The following is a 21483-nucleotide window of genomic DNA, read 5'->3' on the forward strand; positions in this document are numbered from 1 at the left end:
AGCACTATGGTATTCATATTTTGTCAAATTTACGTCAAAAGTAAAATGTTGTTGTATTTGAGCTAACCTTATCCTAATTATCATAATCTGATGCGTGTAGTTCTCGTAACCTGCTATGATTATGACAAAAGTTAATTTGACAAAAGCTGTATCTTCTAGCAATGACCCATATTTTGTTTGTAGTTGGATGGGGTGTATTCATTAGTCATATTCCGTTGTAAAAAGTTTTGTCAAATTAACATCAGATTTGCAAACCGTTTTGCAACGGAATACGACAACCGGGGAGGGACTTTTTGGACAATTTGTCCAATAGAAACTCTCGTTTGCAAAACGTTTTACTTTTGGGAGTAAATGGTTTCCGTTGTAAAATGTTTTGCAACAGGATCTGACTAATTAATACACCCCTGATTCATTGCACAGTGCTAGATAGATGGTAAGGAAATACATTTTAAACCTCACCTACTAGTTCTATGAATAAGAGATGTACGTTTAGCTTTTATTAGAAGTTCGTCTAATGTAGTTGCTTCATTGTCAGGTTCTTCAAATTTTACCATTGTTATGCCATCTAGCTTGCTAATCAGGATAAGTATTTCTATAAACCAGCTAGTTTATGCAAGCAGCTAATGCATATTAGCTAGTAAGCTTTATTACAACATATATATTTACATTTGAGTTATTTAGCAGACGCTCTTATCCAGAGCAACCTACATGAGCATATGACGGTTAGCTAACTAAGTAACCTAACGAACTAATAAGTGACGAAGTTAGAAGAATACGATTGCAAAGAAGGTGATTACAAGCAAATTTGACATGCAGCTAGCTAGAATTATGTCTCTTGCGTGTGTTATACCTGCAACGTGTAGTCCACTGAAGCCACGCAAAGGGAATGATTAAATATACATTTCTCTGATTGGACAAGGACTGAAAACGCATGCTCAATCAGTGGTCAAGTGTATGGTTGAATGATGGAGGTGGCCTATTTTTGTGAGTGGGAGAAGAGACCCAAGAGTAACCACTGTCCATCCATCCCACTGGCGTGTGCCTGGTCCTGCAGGGACCTAGTTGCCTTTACCACAGACCTAAAAAATGAAGAAGATGAGAAAGGTACACAGCTGTGCTTTTGGTACTGATCTTCTGACAGTTTTGATGTTGTGCAAAGCAAATCAAGCAAATCCCATTGCCGTATCAGTTTTGATCCTATGAACGGATATCATTTTGCATATGTAATTCAACGCCTAGTGACTTGATTAGCAGAACATGCACTGCAGCAGTTTGCTTTATTTCAGAAGTCAGTCATAAGGTCCACATCATTGACACAGAGCACCCATGGGATGTGTACTAAATTTACTCTGGACATGCCGAGGTCATATCCTGTCTGGAGTGGGACCAATCAGGTCGGTCAACATAGTAGTAACACCAAATCCACCCTTAAAAGAATAATCCACTCAAACTATATATATATATATATATATATTTTTTTAAATTAGTCCACTGTTGATACAGTCCCAAAATGTTTGGATTCAGCAATCCATTTTTCAAGATATAGGTCTTTCAAAAATCAAATTGTAACTTGCCACATCGTCATGATTATGAAGAGTTATTGAAGAGTAGTTTGAGTGGATTCTTTTAAAGGTGCAACTGCCCTATCAGTCCAGATAGACTCATGTGGAATGCCAGGAAGTGTCCCTGGAGTTTAAAGGTTGCGCGTGTGTGTGTTCCCGCACACACGCACGATTGCATCCGTTCATGTGTCTTTGTGTGTTCCAGGTTGCTGTCTGCTGTCTGCTGATGGAGACAGATCAAGGCAGATCAAGTGCTGGGCGATGACAGATCACCTGGAGAACAGCTGGGAGACTTCACTAGGGAGTGCAGTGGACGGAGACCCTATCGTAGCTCTGTCCTTGCTGCATAATGGAGTCAAGCTGGCTCTGCATGTGGAGATGGTAATGGACCAGCTTATTCTCATATTCACAGTTTCGACCAGCTCTTCTCAACTGTCTGTGTGGACCTTATGATTTATTACTTTGTCAGTATTTTATAGACAAGTTTAAGAGCGTTGGGCCAGTAACTGAAAGGTTGCTAGATCGAATCCCCGAGCTGACAAGGTAAAAATCTGTCGGTCTGCCCCTGAACAAGGCAGTTAACCCACTGTTCCTAGGCGTCATTGTAAATAAGAATTTGTTCTTAACTGACTTGCCTAGTTAAATAAAGGTTTAATAATACATTTTTAAAAACTTTACACTCGTACCTGTATATGGTTGAAAATGGCAGATTTGGACACTGATAAGCGGCTAAATTGGAACGCAGTGGCTGTACAGTAAAATGCTATCCATGATGTCAGAGCTCAGGGTGTCCGCTTCACGGCTCTGTATGGGTTTTGACTGACAGCCATTCTGAACATGAGCACTGCGCTTGGCAAGAAGTTGCCCCCATTCCTCGCGCTAATTGGGCAACTTTTGCAAATGTTTTGTTGTCTTGAGTGAGGGAAGCTGTAAATTACGAGAACTCGATGTATTTTGAAAGATGATACGTTGAGGATTATAATAAACATCATACAAGCAGGCCAAACACCCGTGAGTCCAAATGTCCACTTCACATTTCCATATCATAAAACCTATGTAATACACAGTGTCAACGTTTAGAAACACGTATGTTTGATGTACAGTTACAAGATGATATGGCTTCGCACCCTACGTTGTCCTGAACAGAATGAGCCTATGTTTGTTGTATTTTGAATCACATTTGCCGCGGACCACACATCAGAATGAACTCATGACTCATGACTCAATTCTACGCGCACCAAAATGACCATCTGCTTCTCTGAATTGCCACACTGTAAAATCATATTTTGTCATTTAGCTTGTCATGTTGACAACAGAGCAAACTTTCAAATTATGGCCACCTGACCCAGATTGCGATTTATAATGGACCGTTTTTGGATTGCGTAAGCAACAACAGTAATTGTGTAAAGGCGGGAATGCAGGGCTGGGTTCACATCAAAACAACTTAAAGTGTGCTTGCTCTAGTTCCCCAATGGCACCGCTAGGAGAGCTTAAAAATGCACCTTATAGTTGAAGACACTTCTTTGAGTCATAAAAGTGCATTGAAATTACTTAGGAACTGTGCACACTTTGGAAAGGTGTGTGGCCACTTGGAAACACCAGTTAGACCTTTCACTCAAACCCTTGTGATTTCTTTTTGGGCCTTACTTTTTGGCACCTACTCCAAATTTTCCAAGAATATTCTTATTATGTTACTGAATGTATCCAGAGTATTTTCAGATTTCGTTATCAACAAATGCTGCAAAAAGTCCAGTAAATGTAAAATGCACATAAAATCAACAGTGTAATGTTTGGATTCAGTCTTGTCAGGTGAACTGTTGTGTCCTCACCTTTAGTCTAATACTTTTCCCATAATCTCCTAATTGTTCCCTTTAATTTCTTCAATGGTTATGCATATGCTTTCCATATTTCTTCTGTAAGAAACATTTCAATATAGTCTTGTATATATAACGGATGTGAAACGGCTAATTCCCATCAGGGTAAGCTCTTGAGATCTGCCAATACTCTATATGTCACTATTTGGCAGGGGTGCTGTAAAATGGCTGAGTAGCGCTGCATATAACAAGCATATACAGACATATCTGTAATTTTCCACTTAGTTTGTTGAAATGTGCTCCTTCCCACTCTCTCTCTACCTTTCCTCCAACCTTCCCCCACCAAAGTCAGGCTCCACCGATTTTGGGGAGAAGTTTTCACCGGTCAAGTTCTCGCCGTCTCTCTCACGCTGTTGGGGGGTAAGCCCATGGAAGGCTGGCTGGCAGTGACGGTGAGCGGCCTGGTCACGGTGTCCTTGCTGAAACCCAATGGTCAGCTGTTGACCGCCAACGACAGCCTGTGTTGCCTGAGGGGCCGAGTTGCCCTGGCCGACATCGCCTTCACCGGCGGGGGCAACATCGTGGTGGCAGCAACGCACGGCAGTAGCTCCTCACCTGTGCAGTTCTACAAGGTATTAGCTAGCAATGATCTTGAATTTTTCATCATTACTGGCTAACACCAGAAGTGCTAGCCAGTCATCGTGTCTCTGATAAGTCTGGCAAGCGACACTGTACAAATGCTAATGCATTTTCTTTTCTTGTAATGAGGGTTTACTGCACGATTATATGAGGTTTTCCTCCAATGTAATGTATCAAGTGGTACTATTATTGAAATGCCATTATTGTGATCCTTCCTCAAGGTGTGCGTGAGCGTGGTCAACGAGAAGTGTCGCATCGACACGGAGTTGCTGCCCTCACTCTTTATGCGCTGCACCACAGACCCGGTCAGGAGGGACAAGTACCCGGCCGTCACACACCTCAAGTTCCTCACCAGGGAGAACTCCGAACAGGTGAGAGACACACACTGTGAACACATTGTCTTTCCAAGTGTCCTTTATTGGGAGTTCTTTCCAGCTTTTTCACTTACCAGTACAACATAAACATAAACATAAAAAAAGAAACGTCCCTTTTTCAGAACCCTGTCTTTCAAAGATAATTCGTAAAATTCCAATTAACTTCACAGATCTTCATTGTAAAGGGTTTAAGGAACCATAAACATTTAATGAACATGCACCTGTGGAACGGTCATTAAGACACTAACAGCTTATAGAAAGTAGGCAATTAAGGTCACAGTTATGAAAACTTAGGACACTAAAGAGGCCTTTCTACTGACTCTGAACAACACCAAAAGAAAGATGCCCAGGGTCCCTGCTCAGTTGCGTGAATGTGCCTTAGGCATGCAAGGAGGCATGAGGACTGCAGATGTGGCCAGTGCAATAAATTGCAATTCCGTACTGTGAGATGCCTAAGACAGCGCAACAGGGAGACAGGACGGACAGCTGAACGTTCTCGCAGTGGCAGATCAGGTCTCAGATCAGATCAACACCCGCACAGGAATCTCAATGGCAATCTCAATGCTGTGCATAACCTTCCTGCAGGCTTCCTGACATGACCCTCCAGCATGACAATGCCACCAGCCATACTGCTCGTTCTGTGCGTGATTTCCTGCAAGACAGGAATGTCAATGTTCTGCCACGGCCTGCGAAGAGCCCGGATCTCAATCCCATTGAGCACGTCTGGGACCTGTTGGATCGGAGGGTGAGGTTAGGGCCATGACTCCCAGAAATGTCCGGGAACTTGCAGGTGCCTTGGTGGAAGAGTGGGGTAACATCTCACAGCAAGAACTGGCAAATATGGTGCAGTCCATGAGGAGGAGATGCACTGCAATACTTAATGCAGCTGGTGGCCACTCCAGATACTGACTGTTAACTTTAGACCCCCCCCCTTTGTTCAGGGACACATTTTTCCATTTCTGTTAGTCACATGTCTGTGGAACTTTTTCAGTTCATGTCTCAATTGATGAATCTTGTTATGTTCATACGAATATTCACACATGTTAAGTTTGCTGAAAATAAACGCAGTTGACAGTGAGAGGACGTTTCTTTTCCCCCCCGAGTTTATGTATTCAAACAGTGTAGCACATACATTTAATTAAGGCTGGCACAATTACCGTATAACCTCGTGATTGACGGTTATGGATGATGGCCGTCATGAAAATAAAATAACAGTCATAACCGTAAAAAACCAACAACGTTGACTGACGACAGGACAGCCGGACATTCGTGCGGTCGAGGTCCGTTTCTGCAGTGACATGGACGCTACAGTAACTTGGACTCTACAACGTGATGAAACTTTGTTGCTCCTTGCTGAAACAAGCCAGGTGTTGTAGCTAACGAGTCTTTGGTTGCCTAGACAACGCCCCCCTCCCTGCTGCAGCAGCACACGCAGTTAGGAGGAGGAAATGTGCATCTTTTCATGTATAATCATTTTCCTTGCTATTCGAACAGTTATTACGGTCAGCCAAATGACTGCGGTCACCAATAACCAACATCCAAAAATCTAATACCGCCACAGCCCTAGTTTTTAATGAATGATACAAAGTCCTGTTAAATTGCAGGGAGTTTTAACCAGTTGACTTGAGGTGTGTGTGTGTGTGTGTATATGACTATGATATTAATACTCCTTTAGGTGCTGTTGTGTGCCTCCAGTCAGATGGGCAGCATCGTCGAGTGCTGGTCACTGCGAAAAGAAGGCCTCCCTGTTAATAACATATTCCAGCATCGCAACAAAAACCAGGAAGAACTCTAATGGAAAATATAAGTATAGCTATAGGGGGTATCTCAATAGTTTAAAGTTGTTTCCAATTGTCCACTTTCTTTAAAGAACTGAACAGTTGACTGAACAGTTGACAGTAAATTCTCTTTAGGAACCCTCCATTGTGTTTTCAGATCAACATAGTTTAAGGAAAGGAGAGCAGTTAATGTGTGGTCTAAAGGCAAAATAAAAACTCATACCTTTATCCTCTCTTGCAACAATAAGCTATCCATATCCCTGTCCTTAATTCTGCTAATCAGCTCCCGAATATGAACAGCAACAAAAAAACTCCAGACAAATTTTAGATCTCCGCTTTGGCTCTTTTCACCCCTCCTCAGCTGCAAATGATCCGCTCCGCGTGTCTCCCTCCATGGGCCAGATGTTGGACATGAACACACTGCTGCGCCATCTGCTGTTCCTACTGGAGTACTGCATGGTGACGGGCTACGACTGGTGGGATGTGCTGCTCCACATGCAGCCGGGCATGGTCCATAACCTGGTGGAGAAGCTTCATGAAGAGTACATGAGACAGAACCAAGCCCTGCAGCAGGTAGGTGGACCAGGGTCATGTTCAGTAGGGCACACCGTAGTGAATTGTTGTGCAACGGGAAATTGAAATATACACTATATGTACAAAAGTATGTGGACAACCTTTCAAATTAGTGGATTCGGCTATTTCAGCCACACCCGTTGCTGACAGGTGTATAAAATCGAGCACACAGCCATGCAATCTCCAGAGACTAACATTGGCAGTAGAATGGGCTTACTGAAGAGCTCAGTGACTTTCAACGTGGCACTGTCATAGGATGCCACCGTAACAACAAGTCAGTTCGTCAAATTTTTGCCCTGCTAGAGCTGCCCCGGTCAACTTTAACTGCTGTTGTGAAGTGGAAATATCTAGGTGCAACAGCAGCTCAGCCGCGAAGTGGTAGGCCACACAAGCTCACAGAACGGGACCGCTGTGTGACGTAAATCATAGCGAGTAAAAATACCCTGTCTTCAGTTGCAACACTCACTACCAAGTTCCAAACTGCCTCTGGAAGCAACTTCAGCACGAGAACTGTTCAACGGGAGCTTCATGAAATGGGTTTCCATGGCCGAGCAGCCACACACAAGTCTAAGAACACCATGCACAATGCCAAGCGTTGGCTGGAGTGGTGTAAAGCTCACCGCCATTTGATTCTGGAGCAGTGGAAACGTGTTCTCTGGAGTTATGAATCACGCTTCACCATCTGGCAGTCTGACGGACAAATCTGGGTTTGGCGGATACCAGGAGAACGCTACCTGCCCGAATGCATAGTACCACCTGTAAAATTTGGTGGAGAAGGAATAATGATCTGAGGCTGTTTTTCATGGTTCAGAGGAAATCTTAACGCTACGGCATACAATGACATTATTTCTGTGCTTCCAACTTTGTTGCAACAGTTTGGGGAAGGCCCTTTCCTGTTTCAGCATGACAATACCCCCATGCACAAAGTGAGGGCCATACAGAAATGTTTTTTTTTGAGATCAGTGTGGAAGAACTTGACTGGCCTGCACAGAGTCCTGACCTCTATCCCGAGACAGGCCTAATCGCCAATCATCAGTGCCTGACCTCACTAATGCCTTTGTGGCTGAATTAAAGCAACTCCCCGCAGCAATATTCCAACATCTAGTGGAAAGCCTTCCCAGAACAGTGGAGGCTGTTATAGCAGCAAAGGGGGGACCAATTCCATATTAATGCCAATGAGTTTGGAATTAAATGTTTGACGAGCACATACTGTCCACATGCTTTTGGTCATGTAGTGTATGTTCTTATCGGACAAATTTGGGTGTTAGTTGACATTTCAAAACACAACCCAGGGATCCCCACTGCAGGGCATTATGTTTGACAAAGTGAAATGTGTGACAATGAAGGGATGGAATTGTTTGTTTGTTTTTATAATATACTGTGTGTGTGTGTGTGTGTGTGTGTGTGTGGTAGGTGCTCTCAACACGCATCGTCGCAGTGAAGGCCTCTCTCTGTAAGCTGTCGGCGGCTACGGCAGCACGAGCCTGCGACTTCCACGCCAAGCTCCTCCTTATCGCCATTAGCGCCACCCTCAAGTCACTGCTGAGGCCCCACGTCCTCAACACGCCAGAGAAGATCCCCGGTGATAGGCTGGCAGAGATATGCGCCAAAAATACTGACACTGGTGGGAGGACTAGCATCATTACCATTATACCTGTATAACCAATGAATAGACGGATCCTACTTCGGACACCAATTTCACTTAAAGGTGCAATATGCAGGAATTTCCTGGTTGCTAAAATTAAAATATTTCCCTTAATTTCAACCAATGTGTAGAGAATCATTGTACCATCTAAACCGCAACAAAATATATTTTCAATACCAAAAATATTGTATTTTCAGCTGTTTGAAGCTGGTCTACAAAAACATAAAAATGGGAAGCATAGAAATAGCACACATAGAACATGTCTACCTTGTCATTTCTATGTGAATTTGGTCTGGTCGCCCAAATAGTTACATAATGCAGCTTTAATGTGAGGCTGGAACTTTTTTCAGTTTGTAACCGAGCTTGAGTTGTACATAGTGACCTGTTGTTATTGTTGACCAGACTGATTCTGTAGGCATAAGGCTGGCCCTCCTATCTGCAAGTTAGCACCTACAATTATGGGACGTTTTATTTCAAGACGTCAGTGATTCTGCTTGAGATTGACCTTCCCCCTCTCCGTAGATATCGATAAGGTGATGATCAACCTGAATGAAGACAGAGGAGTTTGTGCTGGACGGCCCCCCGCTCCAGTCTCTGCAGCAGCTCATCCAATGGGTGGGAGACTTTGTGCTCTACCTGATGGCTAACCTACCCAATCAGGTGGGTCTCCAGTGCACCACCATTTGTGTGTGTATTTACTCCTACATTTCCATTAAATCGAGCTATCTGTGTTGGCCTTTTCACAACGTGCTGAAAAATCGTGCAATGCTTCAGAACCCCATGCTTACCACATTTGATATTAATGATGTGATGTTGCATTGAAAGAATGTAGCGTTCTATCGAATGTAGAGTTGGTGCCAGTATAGAGTGTGTGTCTGTGCTGTCTGTCTCTATCCAGTCTGTCTGTATTAATCCGTATCCTCTCTCAGGGCTCCATCGTGCGTCCCGGCTTTGGGTTCCTGCGCGACAGCTCGTCCCTGGGCATGCTGCGTGAAATTACGGTGATGATCCGGATCTGGGGCCTGTTGAAGCCTGGCTGCCTGCCCATCTACACGGCCACCTGGGACAACCAGGACAGCATGTCGCTCCTCTTCCGCCTGCTCACCAAGCTCTGGCTCGGCTGTAAGGATGGGGCGAACATGTGTAGGTGACTATGTGGATGCATGGGTGTACACTTCCGGTCCAAAGTTTTAGAAAACCTAGTCATTCAAGGGTTTTTTCCCGCCACGGGTTTTTTTGCTCGCCTCGTCTTCCGTAAGCAAGCGCTATAACATGGAGATATGGTCGTGTGGGAACCCTAACCCTATCAAGGTGTGTATACATTTAACCTTTAGTTTTATTTTAAAAATTATAATAATAAAAATAATTGCTGATATGAAAGGTCCTTATACTTCCGAAACCGTACCGCAAGCGACGTGTTAATGTTCAGATTGAGCGTCTGGGCTCTTAACAAAACTCCTCCCTACAGAAGACTCCTTCGTCCATGATCTACAATGAACATTGATTCTGGAAAATGAATGTTCAAGTTTCTGTTGTGCGCGGCATTGCGGGTACCACATAGTACTAGTAGGATTTTAGCCACAAACTTGGAATACTAGCCATCTAATCTGCGTTTTATAAAAGTGCAATGAGCATAAAATACAATTATATAAGGGATTGGCAACTCGTTCTTATTCCGAGAAATAAGGTAGGCCACTTGATTTCAACATCTGAACAAAGTGGACAGGCCAACATGCTGTTCAAACAGTTGGAGACGGACAGACGGGTGTGTTCATAACATTTCAACTGTTCTGCCTTGTTAGCTAGCAAATAGATCCAAGTTGCCTAGACTTTAAAAGGGGGTTTGAGGTCTGTGTTCATTTTCTATAATGCCTGCTTCAAGAAGTTGGTCATTATTAGTGAATGTGCATTATGCATGATTGTGGTTACATTTGTAAACAAAAGGGACAGACATGAAAACCAGATCAGTGATTATGGTAAAAAAATGATCAAATAATGTCATTATTAGTGGTTGTCGAAGGCTTATATTTAGGTGTCATTTCACAAGCCCTGAATTAATTTGATTATTGCTGACTGTTTAAAATGCAGTGTATTTTATTTCTAATTGGACAACTAGCTAATTTAGAGAACATTTAAAAAATCTAGTTATGATTTTTAGGCCGTATCGCCCAGCCCTTGTAGTCCTCCAGGATCTGGGTTGGAGAGTCCTGCCCAATATCCAAAAGTATTTGGACAAATTCACATGTGTATTTAAGTTGTCAAAAGTAGCACGCAATGACTACATCAAGCTGGTGACCACAAATTTGTTGGATGCATTTGCAGTTTTTTTAGTTTCCGATTTATTTTGTGCCCAATAGATGGGTAAATAATGTCATTTTCTTGTAACTTTTATTGTGTGTGTGTGTGTGTGTGTGTATATATATATAGTTTAGAAACCAATTTTTATTCATATATATATATGAATAAAAATCGGTTTCTAAACTACATTAATGTGGATTACAGATAATCATGAATGAATTGTGAATAATGATGAGTGAGAAAGTTATAAATATCATACCTAACCCCCCCAAAGAAATGCTAACCTCCCCTGTTATTGGTAATGGTGAGATGTTAGCATGTCTTGATATGATCTTTGTGCCTCTAACTTTCTCACTCATCATCATTTCTCACTCACAAGCTTGATGTAGTCATTGCGTGCTAGGAATAAAAGACCAAATACTACTCACTACGTTAATACACATACTGTAAGTAAATTACACCCAATACTTGTGGTTCCCTAAAATGGGTGGACTATGTACAAAAGGTGCTGTGATTTCTAAAATGGTTCACACGATATAGATAACAATGCCCTCAAATGAAAGCTAACCTTCTGCACATTAACCTCATAGTCATTGTGTCATTTCAAATCCAAAGTGCTGGCGTACAGAGCCAAAATGAAATGTGTTGCTGTCCAAATACTTTTGGACCTCACTGTATGTGGGCCTGGCCTTCACCCATGTATGTCTCCAGCTCGGGACGAGGGCCACCCCCAGGAGCCTGATGAGCCGCTGATAGACGAGTGCTGCCTGCTGCCCAGCCATCTGCTGGTGCCCAGCATGGATTGGCTGCCAGTCAATGACGGCAACATCTGCAAGCTGCAGGGCAAGCAACCTCTGCGGTTGCAGTTTAACAAGCCCTACAGCCTTCCGGGTCTCAACTCCACCGCCCAGGTGGAGATCTTCTCTAGGTGAGACCCACCCCCTAAATGCCAGGCTAGCTGATCACCATTTGGGGTCAGATGAAGCTCGGCCTGCTGTAAAGTTGAAAAAGTAACGGCCCATTTGCTAAAAATGTGTGTTTCCAGGAGCCCAGGGGCCCAGAGGATGGATAACCTACGTTGTCTCCACATGGGAGTCTGCCCCACAGAGGAGAGCAAAGCCTGCACCCGGTCAGACACCAACTTGCTCTTTCACCCACTCCCCAGCACTTGCATCTTTCCATTATTTTTACCTTAACATTATATCATAACGTCAGCATATCTCTCTACATGTAACGTTACACTTTAAGAACCTTTTTGTTGGTCCAACGCAAGCAACAATTTGAAGATTCTCTTTTCCCGACCCTGCTTTTTCAATGTTTATTCACTCTCTCTCTCTTTCTTCCTCTCTCTCTCCATCTCAGGTGTGGCTGTGTGACCATGCTCCGCTCGCCCAACAAGACCAACGCAATGAAGCAGTGGGAGCAACGCTGGATCAAGAACTGCCTGTGCGGAGGCCTCTGGAGAAGGTTTCCCTCCACACTGTCCTGAGATCAGTCAACGGACAACTATTGACTCTGACAAGCCCATGGCCACCGCAAACCCCGACTCTAGATCAGCCTTTGGAGTTTGGACAGTAGATTGCACAGCGCTGCTGCCTCCTAGCAGATGTCACGAAGGACAGATTCCATATCCAATATGATGAAGTATATCAATGCAGTTGTATTGCACATATGGCCATTTGGAAAGGCTGTGATCATGCCATCATTGTTTCCTACCTGTAAGTAGGAACCACGTTTTTCATGTCCCTTTGTATATGCAAACGCGTGTCAAGAAAATAAAGCTTCTTGAGGACCTTACGGGTGAAAGGTGTGACATTTTTACTTTCAATCCTATTTGGATGCACATATTTTCATGTACATTGTGCATTGATGTCAATGGGAGATTTGCACAATAATTTGGATTTGGTCCTTGGTGGTTTGTGTGTCAGATGTAGTTGGAAATTTGTGCCACATGGGGGCACTAGACATCTCGTGTGTATAGAACCTAATCTGGTTTTAGTGCTGTCATGTGCACCAGGGATTAGATGAAGGAACTAATAATGAGTGGAATTAACGGAAGATGGTTTTATATCAAAATGAAGGGTTTTACTTCCCACTCCCAGAAGAGGTTCTGTTTAATAAAAAAGGACTAGAGATTTTTCAAACACAAATTATTTTCTTTGAAGTCATATCTCAGTCCCTGAAATAGCTGGAATGAAATTGACTGTCTAGTCTGGCCAACTTTGAAAGATCTTGTCTAGCCAATTCAGGGTAAAGAGTGTCGGTTTTTATTTAAATTGACCAGAAGATTTAAACATTTCAAAGTATGATTTAAAATGTACTTTCATCTATATCATTTTCAAACACAATTTTGTCCAGGTCCAAGTGAAATAAGATTGATTTAACCAGGGAATGTCTCTGAATCAATTTTACAAAAGAGAACTGCCTGTCTATTTCCCAATAGTATAAAGTCAAAGCAATTTGCACTCAAATTAATACTTCCTATGGATCACTGCTTTACATACTATCAGAAGAACCACTTGGTTCACCCCATAAAACAAAATAATATATCAGACGAACTCCCCTCTATATTCAACCACCAAAATAGCGCCTCCTACCATTGGCACACTGCTCACCTCAACCAAACCCCTTCAGGTGAACTCTGTGCCCTCCTTCTGTCTTTCGCTCCGTTGTGGTTGGCTGCTTGCCCTCGCCTCATGAGGTCTCCACACAATCAAGTCACCTTGATGGGGGCACCTTTCTGAGATGAAGTCAACGGCCAATTTATCCTGTCTATCTCCTGTTGGACAATAAAGTTGTATTCAGTTCTGTTAATATATCTCTTAGAGAAATGAATGACCTGAGTGACTTAGTGAAAGCTAATTAACTGGGTGTGTGGTATTAGGTGGTATAAAGAAGTGTGTATCTACAGTAGATAGTATCCATCCGATGTTCAGGGTTATATTAGTATCGTGGCCCTACAGCAGGGTATAACATTACAGAATGTTCAGTGAGATACCGTATGTATTCTGTAGAACATATATAATGCTTTCATGTCGTGAAGTAGGACATTGGCTCACCTCAATTCACAATATTTTCATCCGCAACATTCGGGAACATTTGAATGCATCTCTTGCACAGGGCTGATTTTTCAGGGTTAAATGGACGCCTGTATTCAAAGTGGTTTCGGACACATGGTTCTCGATCTCACAACCGGAGGAACAGCCTCTCCCTACAGGTGTGCCTCAGCCTGAACTGTGAGGTAATACCCTTTAGGACTACCCTGCTCACCGTACTCAAAAGACCCGCCACAGAAGGGCTTTGACTTCTATTCCATGAGCCTCAGGGGATCCACACATCCCATTTGACAGTTACTCTCAGCTTCTGCAATAAGGTTACCAAAAGATACTGTCAAAGAGCATTAAATCGAGAGAAGCAATATCTTTCATGTTGTAGCAGATACTGACACTAATATCGTCAGGCAGTTTCCTGGGGACAGAGTGGAAAAAGATAGGTTGAACTGAACAGATTTAGAATCATCTTCTTGGACTCCTAGGCCCACACACCAAGGCTGTAGTGTGTTTTATGGTCGCCTCGTGATCTTGTTTTACAGTATACAGTAACAGTAGGGGAGAGTTTAGTCTCTCATCACTGACTATTAAGAGGTTTTCCCCCCGCAATTGCTACGTCCCCGTCACGCCAGGACAATCTGGTTGCCACAATGACGCTTTCTCAATATGGGATTTAGCTCGCCTGGTGTGCATTTTTGGAGACATTCCATTTTCCCTTAAGCGTATATCCCGCCCACGTCGCACACCGGGCAACCTGTTTCAAGTGCCCTTTAAAATCAGAGTTTTGAAACGCCAGTCTTGAAGTGCTGTAAATGTTGGTTGCATAATAGACGTGTGATTGAATTAGGCTTGATTGAAGTGAATGCTGGTGAGACTTGAGAGCACTTATAGGCTCTGGGTGGGAAGGCTCTTAACTAGCCCTTCTGAGGGTGGAGATTAGGCCTAACATTCAGGCTGTTTTATCCCAAAACTCTTAGATCACTTCCTTTCCTTGTCTCCTTTTCTTTGCAAACATGCACTCAGGCAAAGGACTGAATTGTTGTGCACAACATAGAAATTGAATAGAAATGGAAAACCCTGACATTCTTCTCTTTCTTTTTTTCTCTCTCTTTCAAACTCTCCATTCCTCTTCTCTACCAAGTCCTTTCAGATCAGGAGACAAGGAGACAAGGGGACATCTTGGGATGTAGCCATGCCTCCTGTGGGTCTCCCAGTGCCAGGAGTCCTCTGAAAGCTCAGTGAAGAGGAGAGACCAACCGAACAGACTGATTCCACTGACTGAGCAGAGCAGCCGATGGCACAGGCAGTGGCGGCTGGTGAGTCGTCAAGGGTAAGTTCATGCGAGGCAGCTGTTTCTTCTCGCCCTCTGTCGAGGCATCCGCGCAACGACTCGGCAGCGAGCGAGCCCAGGGAACAACGAGGGAAGAGAAGGAGGGAGGAGAGGGAAAAATCAATCACAATGCGATCAGTCAATGCAGGACCATAAACACTGAGAGGGAGGGCGAACGGGAGTGCATTTCCACCGCGTTATCGGCTTTTTTTTATCAGCTCAAGAGACGGATAGATCCTTTGGGGGTTCTTCCTTCTACAGTCATGTGGGAATACAAAGGGTAGAAATTGGCAATGTGCTGTACTGAAAAGAAAACACGCATTTGTGTACAACTGATAACTAAAGAGAAAGGGTTGAGGCAGGGGATATTAGGCTTTATTTGTCGTATTCTCAATTAAACAGAGAGTGTTATGTTGAGTTGAGCTGCCTTCGTATGCCAGGTGGAAGACTGTATTTTCATCTAGTCTATTCATTTCGGTTGAGATTCAGAGTCGGAATTGGAAGAAATCCATTGAGGTTCAGAAATCCTTTATTTTTTTTTCAAGGAAGGTCAAAACAGCAGCATACATGCATACAGTAACAGTGTGCAAGAGGTCGTGGACGAATTCCCACTAGGTTTCCCTGGCCGGTGTCCCAGCAGTCCCTTATTAAAAACAATGTGCAGTATATTGTTGTAACAAAGGCCTTCATGGACGTCAGCCTGTGACACCTTTCACCTGGGTGGAATGGGGAGGACGATATCAAAACACTTTTCAATTTTTCTTTCCTTCTCCATATAATGTGTAGCACTTTATACAGTCTCCCGCTCTCCTTCTAACTACCCCCCAGTGATGTATTCTGGGTAACACTTCAGTACACCGCTGCCCGAAATAAGGATGACACAACACATTCATAAACAATTCATTGCACCTTTCCTACCTATATTTAAACATAAATGCTTAACCCAACAACTGCTGGTAGGCTCTGTGTAGTGCTCTTGCAAAGTTCTAAATAATGAATAGACTAAATAGTAAATAGGACTATTGGTCCAAAGAGGAATGTATCTGGTGTGGAGAGTAGAGGGCTTGCCCAGCCTAGCAGCAGTAGTTAATGGCCCAGTGTGTGTGTGTGTGTGTGCGTGCGTGCGTGGATACTGGCCCTGGTGTGTGTGTTCATGGGTGCATGAACTGTATGTATGTTGTGAATCCGACTGCAAGAGGTTTCCCTTGGGGGTCCACGAAGACCAACCGGTGACCGATGTCAATTAAAAATCCCCTTCATTAAGTGAGACGAGACCCTCCGGCTTGGAATGATGACACTTAAACAACCGCCGCCATTCCCCACTCACTGTTGCACATTTCCCTGTCTGCATTGAGCGTGGGTGTCAGTGCAGATATGAGGCTTTTCACACTGGCAGGCAGACTGGAGCGACGCATTGGCTCACACCACCCGCCGTGACATTTTGGATCAATTTCCGGGTCCTGCTCACACAGTTGCTTTACAATGTGGTGCCATTGCTGCTCGGTGGAAATACTTGCTCGTGTAGCACTGCGTTATGCTGAGTTTCCGGACATGTATATTATTAGTCATTTATGCCGGTGAGGCTCCATCGGCTCCCTCCTGTTGTAACGCTAAACTTGCCAGGGTCAAACGTGCACAGAAATTATGTTCTTAAAGATAGATAGGTGTGCTCAAAGGGTATAGCCTACTGATCCATTTTATAATAACTGTAGCCTATGATAAGGACTATGGGGGATGTGTTGCAGGCACAGGCAGTGTCTAGGCTGAAATGCTGGTATATCATATTGTACCCAAATAAAACCCGCAGAAAATCCTGCAAGACAGATGCTAAGGCAAGCACCGCCGACTCTCCCGTGGACAATGCTGTGTGGCATGCATGTGGTGCAGATTAGGAGGATCGTTTTTCGTTGAAAGGCAGTGAGTGCGTGTCTGCTGCAATTACCTGATTGGTGGGAGAATCTCTAAAAATGGACGTGCTGCACAGATGCATGTTCGTGGTCCCAAACAAAGACTCCTTGAAGTTATTCTGGTGTAAAACTACAGTGCGGAGCAATCAAAAGAACATTGATTGCATGAGGGCAGACTGACACCATGTGTCCCTAAAATGATGGTGGGGGAAGAAGCCGTCTTTCTCTCACATTGGCTGTAACACACACACACACGCACACGAACTACACAAAAGGCTACGCACTTCACAAAAAAGGCTACACACTCACACCCCTCCCCGCTTCTTCTGCTCTCATATTCTTTTTGCAGTAGCCTATGATGCATCATTGACAGCCCCCTGTTCCCCCATGACGGAATACTAGGGCTGCAAATAGACAGGTTATCAATTATTATCTGTCATCTATCTCGCCAAGGTCGGGAGCGAGACCACAGTATCCGAGGCAACCTTTTGAACCAGGAGCGGTGCAAGGCATTTCTCGCTGAATCGCCAGTGTTGCCCAAGTCAAAAGCCCCCTGAGGCCGGGGGAATCGTGCATTTTCACTCCACCAGAGCTGCACCCACTTACACGCTTTCTTCGGGATCGCTCCGTGTGAAACGCGAGCAGAAAAAAAAGAAAGTGAAATGGAACTGAGTGGCTGTGAGAAACGTTGACAGTATTTCCACTTGCGGTGCGTAAAGGGGGAACAGCGGCAGGAGTAGCCTAGTCTTAACCATCACATCTATTCCTCGTGCTATATCTAATCAATTAACTTTAGCTGATTTTCAATTCATTATTTGTATTTAGGCTACGTAGAGCCTAGGTGAGTTTTGGTGTTTATTATTCTCTTACAAGGATTGTATGCTTTAAATGTGTGTGTTTTTTAAACTTGATGTCTGATATGCATAGACTAGGCTAATTGATCGAATTAATTATAGCTCTTTCACTGTGTGCATGTGTAAAGCAACCATCATACAAGATCATGATATTTTCAGCCATGTGCTATATAGTCATATAGGTAGCCTGCCCTAGCGATTCATCTAAAATGTGATTCCCATATGGATTTGAGGTATAGGCTATCGCCTCACTCACCAGACAGCACGGTTTTTTGTCGTTGTGCCCATGTAACCGCCGTTAACTGTTGGTGTCCTGACGCTTAGCATTCATTAAAAGATACAAATCAATGCAACGGTTTTTATCTCTGGATTTCTGTCAATTGATAAGCACCGCACGTTGTATGGCAGCTCTACACCTATGAGCTAATGCTTGGAATTTGTTTTATTGTTGCACCAACTATGCTCATGTCTGCCCGTGTGTGTGTGTGTGTGTGTGTCTGTCTGTCTGTATCTACCTACTTACAGTACATACCTACCATAGTTGTATAGCTAAGTCAATTAAATTGCATTACTGTAGAAGCGTTATTTGTTTGTTTTGGAATTGAATCCTCTTTATCAGTCTGATCCTGCCTTAGTTATACGCTGCCACTCTTATCCCTGCAATCAATAATAAGTTGTTAGGAGGTCACGAAATGGTCGCCTAAAATCGTCAGGTCTTGTGTCATGGTCCCCTGTTTGTTTTTTTGTCTAGTTCCCAGTTTGTCCCGGGACGTTTTTTTAGGACATTCTTGTGACATTGTGTCATGGTCCCCTGGAGGTTTAATCTAGTTCCTGGTTTGTCCCGAGGACGTTCTTTGGACGTTGTGTCATAGTCTCCTAGAGGTTTTGTCTTGTTCCCGGTTTGTCCCGAGGATGTTCTTGGGATGTTGTGTCATAGTATCCTGGAGGTTTTGTCTTGTCCCGGGGCGTCCCGAGGACATTGTGTCTTGGTCCTCTGGAAGTTTTTGTCTAGTTACCGTGTTTGTCCTGGGGACGTCACCTGATGGTCTCATAAACAGCAGCATTGTGTATTTTTATTCATACAGTTTTAAGATTTAACATGTCCTCAGCTGGGATTTGAACTCAAAATCTCTTGGTTCATAGCATTCCGATAATCCTGCTTCTCCACCATGTCTGTATTAGTGACTGATTTAGACAAAACCTCCAGGGGACCATGACACAACGTCCCAAGAACATCCAGAAAACGTCTTCGGGGAAATCCTTGTGGAAACTAGAAAAAAATCCCCCTTGGGACGATCACGCAATGTCCCAAAGACTAGTAAAATGAACATCCTGAGAACGTCCTAAAAAGGTCCTGACATGGTCCTCAGTGATGTCCTGGGAGCTTACAGGGAACTAGACAAAGGTCCCCCAGAGAATATTCCCTTGGGACCATCACATGATGTCCTAAGGAATAGTCAAATGAACATCCTGAGAACATCCTAAAATGATCCTGAACATGGTCCTCAGTGATGCCCTAGGAACTTAAAGGGAACTAGACAAAGGTCCCAAGGAGAACGTTCCCTTGGGATCGTCATGCGATGTTCTTAGAATGTTCTCAGAACGTCAGAGGGATAACGTTGCACCGAAAGCCTTAAGGGACCTGATGGAAACGTGGTTGAATGTCCTCGGAAATGTCTCTGGTTTGTTGGGATTAAAATTGGTGAGTTCCAGGGTACCTCAACCAACTGTTATGTTGTAGGTGGGTGGAACTGTCTCCAAAACATATTCTTTTAGCAATACATAAACATGGAACATCATTCAAATGTTTTCCTGCTTGCTTTTAATAAGCTGTTGGAACCCCTGATTTCGGCCTCCTCCTGAAGGAGTCTCCAACTTTGTATAGAATAGTGTTGTTTTGCTCTGGAGCAAGGTCAGCATTGCCCACAACACTCCACACAAACAATGTGAAGGAATTGTGTAAAAAAAAAAATCTTGCTTTTTGTCTTAGACTGAGGGACCATTTTGACTCCCACTTGAGAGCAACAATAGCCCCAGGGAGGACAGCTGTGATCTGCCATTTTCTAATCCGTCTTGTTTAATTGAAAGACTCCCCATTCAAACCCTCTCGCTGACTGTCAAGCAGGTTTTCTGACCACAGACATACACAGACCTCAGTTTGTTTGAGGCACTGTCTACACCCCCTTCCTCTCCTCTCCACGCACGCACGCACGCACGCACGCACGCACACACACACACACACACACACACACACACACACACACACACACACACACACACACACACACACACACACACACACACACACACACACACACACACACACACTCACACACTCACACACTCACACACACCTCTCGCTCTCTCCCTTTTTTAAGGAAAATCTGGCTCCTCTAGATAAACATGTCTTTTCCCCAATGAAAGACGAGTACTCTGTTGGCATTTTACCTCCCTCACTCTAGGGTTGTCTTGTCAAGTATCTTGGCACTTGTATTTTCCCTACACAAACAGCAAGCATCTATATGCTCAGGGAAGCACTTTCTTTTTGAGGGATTTACGTAACACATTTATGCACCACACATAACAGCTGCATTACTGCTACACTATGTCAATTGCAAGTTGGTATCACCACATACCCTATTTCAACCTGTATATGTTGATGTAAGCTGACATAAGCAGTTGTAAATGTTTGTACAGTGCATGGTGTTATAAATCAGTCATCAATGTCTTATCGAGAGAGAGAGCCTTATTATTTTGTCTTTTGTTTTCCTCCATATTGTACATATTCTGATTCCTAAATATCAACATCCGTCAGACCTCAACAGGGGTCTAATGTCAAGATGAGATGCACCTATATATATCATATGTATCAATCTACACAACAGATGGTGTGGGACATGGACTTATCCCCACATTGCACTGCTGTTGAGGTATGAAAACCTCCGACACATTTCGATATTGGTGCCAATTATCACTGTATTAGAATGTATGGCACAGTTTTTTGTGAACATTCTCTTGGCAAAACAAAATAAGAAAATGAGAACCTCACTGTCACATGTTTGCTATTCTTCAGTACCTACATTAAGACGGCTAGCAATACCTTTCCAGAAACGTCTAGAACCTGATCTCATCGCCTGCTGGTTAGAATAATTCGCTGCTAGCAGAGAAGGCTAACAGTTAGTACCACTGTACCCATGGAGAGAGTCTGTTCCAGGCTTGGCTTCTCACCTGTATGCTCGGAATGCTAGCGAGACTGGCTGTGTGCGTGGTTGGCCAAAGTCAGCACTAGTTAGTTACTTTGGCATCATCCTCTCTGTAGGTATGGGTTTTCAACGCTAGTTGGCCTCCCGAGTAGCGCAGCGGTCTAAGGCATTGCAGCGCAGTGCAAGTGTCACTATAGTACCTGGTTCGAATCCAGGCTGTATCACATTCGGCCGTGATTGGGAGTCCCATAGGGCGGCACACAATTGGCCCAGCGTCGTCCGGGTTTGGCCAGAGTAGGCCATCATTGTAAATAAAAATTTGTTCATAATTGACTTGCCTAGTTAAATAAAGTTTTTTTTAAATATATAATTTAAAAAATAACAATTCTGTGCCAGAATAGGCCTATCAATGTTTTGTATGTGTGGGCTATAATAATGAAGGAACAACTTTCAATG

At 43.7% G+C, this 21483-nt stretch overlaps 1 protein-coding gene and 1 pseudogene across 1 annotated transcript in view; both read left to right on the forward strand.

Annotated features, from left to right (window-relative positions):
* Nucleotides 1-448: 448 nt before the first annotated feature.
* LOC123997210 lies at nt 449-12475 on the forward strand (annotated as a pseudogene).
* Nucleotides 12476-16630: 4155 nt separating this feature from the next.
* The window catches only part of plppr3b (phospholipid phosphatase related 3b), a 28987-nt gene continuing 24134 nt past the window's right edge, over nt 16631-21483 (forward strand). Inside the window, 1 exon segment of the mRNA XM_046299701.1 lies at nt 16631-17811. The gene's annotated coding sequence lies outside the window, so the exon portion shown is untranslated.

This window comes from Oncorhynchus gorbuscha, linkage group LG15 (assembly GCF_021184085.1).
Source record: "Oncorhynchus gorbuscha isolate QuinsamMale2020 ecotype Even-year linkage group LG15, OgorEven_v1.0, whole genome shotgun sequence".
Classification (NCBI taxonomy): Eukaryota; Metazoa; Chordata; class Actinopteri; order Salmoniformes; family Salmonidae; genus Oncorhynchus; species Oncorhynchus gorbuscha.